This window comes from Oncorhynchus gorbuscha, unplaced genomic scaffold (assembly GCF_021184085.1).
Source record: "Oncorhynchus gorbuscha isolate QuinsamMale2020 ecotype Even-year unplaced genomic scaffold, OgorEven_v1.0 Un_scaffold_1368, whole genome shotgun sequence".
Classification (NCBI taxonomy): Eukaryota; Metazoa; Chordata; class Actinopteri; order Salmoniformes; family Salmonidae; genus Oncorhynchus; species Oncorhynchus gorbuscha.
In genome coordinates, this window is record NW_025746162.1 from 67,213 (window position 1) to 73,708 (window position 6,496).

A 6,496-nucleotide genomic window follows, 5' to 3' on the forward strand; every position below is an offset into this window, starting at 1 on the left:
TTTTGACGAGGAATCACACGTGTATCCTTCCACAGAAAACAGTCCTCCACCTCCTCGATAGCGGCCTTTTGACGAGGAATCACACGTGTATCCTTCCACAGAAAACAGTCCTCCACCTCCTCGATAGCGGCCTTTTGACGAGGAATCACACGTGTATCCTTCCACAGAAAACAGTCCTCCACCTCCTCGATAGCGGCCTTTTGACGAGGAATCACACGTGTATCCTTCCACAGAAAACAGTCCTCCACCTCCTCGATAGCGGCCTTTTGACGAGGAATCACACGTGTATCCTTCCACAGAAAACAGTCCTCCACCTCCTCGATAGCGGCCTTTTGACGAGGAATCACACGTGTATCCTTCCACAGAAAACAGTCCTCCCCTCCTCGATAGCGGCCTTTTGACGAGGAATCACACGTGTATCCTTCCACAGAAAACAGTCCTCCACCTCCTCGATAGCGGCCTTTTGACGAGGAATCACACAAATATCCTTCCACAGAAAACAGTCCTCCACCTCCTCCATTTTAAGAAACACACCTGTTGACTGTAGATGATCACACGTGTATCCTTCCACAGAAAACAGTCCTCCACCATCATAAATAACCACTCTTTATTGTTTCTAGATCAGTAAGTCAGTAACAATTTACCCATGATGCACGTTTCGATCCTCTCGGTGCATCTGCAACAGCTTCCACTAAGAGCAAAATCAGATCTACATGGCAGTCGTCAATGAACATGTATCTAAACTCCCTTAAATCAAACTCAGGAAACTAATATAATATTATGAGTACACACTGTACAGTCAATTAGCGAGAGAGAGCCTCAAATATTACATTTTGTTTGTATATATCAACTTAAATGCCGGCAAATTGGTTCCTGTTTTAAGTCCAATGTTGTGCCTTCTTCACCACGGTGTCTGTGAGGGTGGACCATTTCAGTTTGTCCATGATGTGTACAGAAACTTAAAACTTACTACCCTCTCCACTACTGTTCCATCGATGTGGATGGGGAGGGTGGGGTGCTCCCTCTGCTGTCCCGTCGATGTGGATGGGGAGGGTGGGGTGCTCCCTCTCTGTCCCGTCGATGTGGATGGGGAGGGTGGGGTGCTCCCTCTACTGTCCCGTCGATGTGGATGGGGAGGGTGGGGTGCTCCCTTCGATGTGGATGGGGAGGGTGGGGTGCTCCCTCTGCTGTCCCGTCTTGTGGATGGGGAGGGTGGGGGTTGCCCCTCTGCTGTCCCGTCGATGTGGATGGGGGGGTGGGGTGCTCCCTCTGCTGTCCCGTCGATGTGGATGGGGAGGGTGCTCCTCTGCTGTCCCGTCGATGTGGATAGGGAGGGTGGGGTGCTCCCTCTGCTGTCCCGTCGATGTGGATGGGGAGGGTGGGGTGCTCCCTCTGCTGTCCCAGTTTGTGTGGATGGGGAGGGTGCTCCCTCTGCTGTCCCGTCGATGTGGATACTCCCTCTGCTGTCCCGTCGATGTGGATAGGGAGGGTGGGGGTGCTCCCACTATGTCCCGTCGATGTGGATAGGGAGGGTGGGGGGTGCCACTACTGTCCCGTCGATGTGGATAGGGAGGGTGGGGGTTCTCCTCTGCTGTCCCGTCGATGTGGATCTCCCTCTGCTGTCCCATCGATGTGGATAGTGCTCCACATGTGGATCATCTCCTCTGCTGTTTCCTGAGTTTCTCCTTTGTTTTGTTGACGTTGAGTGAGAGGTTGTTTTCCTGACACCACACTCCGAGGGCCCTCACCTCCTCCCTGTAGGCCGTCTCGTCGTTGTTGGTGAAAAAGCCTACCACTGTTGTGTCGTCCTCAAACTTGATGATTGAGTTGGAGGCGTGCGTGGCCACGCAGTCGTGGGTGGCCACGCAGTGAACAGGGAGTACAGGAGAGGGCTCAGAACGCACCCTTGTGGGGCCCCAATGTTGAGTCTCTGCGGGGTGGAGATGAATAATGTAGGGTATGTAAACATATAGGTAGCATTGTTTAAAGTGGCTAGTGATGTATTTACATCATTTCCCATCAATTCCCATTATTAAAGTGGCTGGAGTTGAGTCAGTGTGTTGGCAGCAGCCACTCAATGTTAGTGGTGGCTGTTTAACAGTCTGGTGGCCTTGAGATAGAAGCTGTTTTTCAGTCTCTCGGTCCCAGCTTTGATGCACCTGTACTGACCTCGCCTTCTGGATGGTAGATGAACAGGCAGTGGCTCGGGTGGTTGATGTCCTTGATGATCTTTATGGCCTTCCTGTGACATCGGGTGGTGTAGGTGTCCTGGAGGGCAGGTAGTTTGCCCCGGTGATTTGAGACCTCACTACCCTCTGGAGAGCCAAACTGTGGGCGGAGCAGTTGCCGATGCAGCCCGACAGGATGCTCCAAACTATCTGTAGAAGTTTGTGAGTGCTTTTGGTGACAAGCCAAATTTCTTCAGCCTCCTGAGGTTGAAGACGCTGCTGCCCCCTAGACTAGACTATTGAGACTCACCCCTAGACTATAGAGACTCACCCCTAGACTATAGAGACTCACCCCTAGACTATAGAGACTCACCCCTAGACTACACTAGAATATATAGACTCACCCCTAGACTAGACTAGAGACGCAGACAAAGAAAAACACGTTTTAAATGTAACCAGATCAATGAATGGATGTTTGGTAAGAAAACAAAATAGACCTATTTTTCCACGGGTAAAAGTCCGGTGCTCAGTCCCATCTCCTCCGGAAACAGACAGTGTTAGAGGAGTGTGTCAATTCATTAGTAGGCAAGCATCCTCCAAAGACTCCATTTGGCAGGAATCACACGTGTATCCTTCCACAGAAAACAGTCCTCCCCTCCTCGATAGCGGCCTTTTAACAGAATCACACGTGTATCCTTCCACAGAAAACAGTCCTCCACCTCCTCGATAGCGGCCTTTTGACAGAATCACACGTGTATCCTTCCACAGAAAACAGTCCTCCACCTCCTCGATAGCAGGCCTTTTGACAGAATCACACGTGATCCTTCCACAGAAAACAGTCCTCCACCTCCTCGATAGCGGCCTTTTGACAGGAATCAGACGTGTATCCTTCCACAGAAAACAGTCCTCCACCTCCTCGAGCGGCCTTTTAACAGAATCACACGTGTATCCTTCCACAGAAAACAGTCCTCCACCTCCTCGATAGCGGCCTTTTGACGAGGAATCACACGTGTATCCTTCCACAGAAAACAGTCCTCCCCTCCTCGATAGCGGCCTTTTGACGAGGAATCACACGTGTATCCTTCCACAGAAAACAGTCCTCCACCTCCTCGATAGCGGCCTTTTGACGAGGAATCACACGTGTATCCTTCCACAGAAAACAGTCCTCCACCTCCTCGATAGCGGCCTTTTGACGAGGGATCACAGACCTTCCACAGAAAACAGTCCTCCACCTCCTCGATAGCGGCCTTTTGACGAGGGATCACACGTGTATCCTTCCACAGAAAACAGTCCTCCACCTCCTCGATAGCGGCCTTTTGACGAGGAATCACACGTGTATCCTTCCACAGAAAACAGTCCTCCACCTCCTCGATAGCGGCCTTTTGACGAGGAATCTCATCTGTAGAAGTTTGTGAGTGCTTTTGGTGACAAGCCAAATTTCTTCAGCCTCCTGAGGTTGAAGAGGCGCTGCTGTGCCTTCTTCACGATGCTGTCTGTGTGAGTGGACCAATTCAGTTTGTCTGTGATGTGTACGCCGAGGAACTTAAAACTTACTATCCTCTCCACTACTGTCCCGTCGATGTGGATAGGGGGGGTGTTCCCTCTGCTGTTTCCTGAAGTCCACAATCATCTCCTTAGTTTTGTTGACGTTGAGTGTGAGGTTATTTTCCTGACACCACACTCCGAGGGCCCTCACCTCCTCCCTGTAGGCCGTCTCGTAATCAAGCCTACCACTGTTGTGTCGTCCTCAAAATTGATGATTGAGTTGGAGGCGTCGTGGCCACGCAGTCGTGGGTGAACAGGGAGTACAGGAGAGGGCTCAGAATGCACCCTTGTGAGGCCCCAGTGTTGAGGATCAGCGGGGTGGAGATGTTGCCTACCCTCACCAACTGAGGGCGGCCCACCTAGGAGACCAAGCTAGTCTATTGAGATGCACCGCTAGGAGACCAAGCTAGTCTATTGAGATGCACCCCTAGGAGACCAAGCTAGTCTATTGAGATGTCCACCTAGGAGACCAAGCTAGTCTATTGAGATACACCCCTAGGAGACCAAACTATTCTATTGAGATGCACCCCTAGGAGACCAAACTATTCTATTGAGATGCACCCCTAGGAGACCAAGCTAGTCTATTGAGATGCACCCCTAGGAGACAGAAATAGTCTATTGAGATGCACCCATAGGAGACAGAAATAGACTATTGAGATGCACCCTTAGGAGACCAAGCTATATTGAGATGCACCCCTAGGAGACCAAGCTATATTGAGATGCACCCCTAGGAGACCAAGCTAGTCTATTGAGATGCACCCTTAATAACAAACAGACAGACAGGACCTAATTACAGACAGACAGGACCTAATTACAAACAGACAGACAGGACCTAGTAACAGACAGGACCTAATAACAGACAGACAGGACCTAGTAACAGACAGGCAGGACCTAATAACAGACAGACAGGACCTAATTACAGACAGACAGGACCTAGTAACAGACAGACAGGACCTAGTAACAGACAGACAGGACCTAATAACAGACAGACAGGACCTAGTAACAGACAGACAGGACCTAATAACAGACAGACAGACAGGACCTAATAACAGACAGGACCTAATAGACAGACAGACAGGACCTAATAGACAGACAGACAGACAGGACCTAATAACAGACAGGACCTGACAGACAGACAGAGACAGGACCTAATAACAGACAGGACCTAATTACAGACAGACAGACAGGACCTAGTCAGTACAGACAGACAGACAGTCAGTACCTAGTAACAGACAGACAGACAGTCAGTACCTAGTAACAGACAGACAGACAGTCAGTACCTACAGAACAGACAGACAGACAGTCAGTACCTAGTAACAGACAGACAGACAGTACAGACAGACAGACAGTCAGGACCTAGTAACAGACAGACAGACAGTCAGTACCTAGTAACAGACAGACAGTCAGTACCTAGTAACAGACAGACAGACAGTCAGTACCTAGTAACAGACAGAGACAGACAGACAGTCAGTACCTAGTAACAGACAGACAGACAGACAGTCAGTACCTAGTAACAGACAGACAGACAGTCAGTACCTAGTAACAGACAGACAGACAGTCAGTACCTAGTAACAGACAGACAGACAGTCAGTACCTAGTAACAGACAGACAGTCAGTACCTAGTAACAGACAGACAGACAGACAGTCAGTACCTAGTAACAGTACAGTACCTAGTAACAGACAGACAGACAGACAGACAGTCAGTACCTAGTAACAGACAGACAGTCAGTACCTAGTAACAGACAGACAGACAGTCAGTACCTAGTAACAGACAGACAGTCAGTACCTAGTAACAGACAGACAGTCAGTACCTAGTAACAGACAGACAGTCAGTACCTAGTAACAGACAGACAGTCAGTACCTAGTAACAGACAGACAGTCAGTACCTAGTAACAGACACAGAACAGACAGACAGTCAGTACCTAGTAACAGACAGACAGACAGTCAGTACCTAATAACAGACAGACAGGACCTAATTACAGACAGACAGACAGACAGTCAGTACCTAGTAACAGACAGACAGGACCTTATTACAGACAGACAGACAGGACCTAATAACAGACAGACAGTCAGTACCTAGTAACAGACAGACAGACAGTCAGTACCTAGTAACAGACAGACAGACAGTCAGTACCTAGTAACAGACAGACAGACAGTCAGTACCTAGTAACAGACAGACAGGACCTAATTACAGACAGACAGACAGTCAGTACCTAGTAACAGACAGACAGACAGTCAGTACCTAGTAACAGACAGACAGTCAGTACCTAGTAACAGACAGACAGACAGTCAGTACCTAGTAACAGACAGACAGACAGTCAGTACCTAGTAACAGACAGACAGACAGTCAGTACCTAGTAACAGACAGACAGACAGTCAGTACCTAGTAACAGACAGACAGACAGTCAGTACCTAGTAACAGACAGACAGACAGTCAGTACCTAGTAACAGACAGACAGACAGTCAGTACCTAGTAACAGACAGACAGACAGACAGTCAGTACCTAGTAACAGACAGACAGACAGTCAGTACCTAGTAACAGACAGACAGTCAGTACCTAGTAACAGACAGACAGACAGTCAGTACCTAGTAACAGACAGACAGTCAGTACCTAGTAACAGACAGACAGTCAGTACCTAGTAACAGACAGACAGTCAGTACCTAGTAACAGACAGACAGTCAGTACCTAGTAACAGACAGACAGTCAGTACCTAGTAACAGACAGACAGTCAGTACCTAGTAACAGACAGACAGACAGTACCTAATAACAGACAGACAGGACC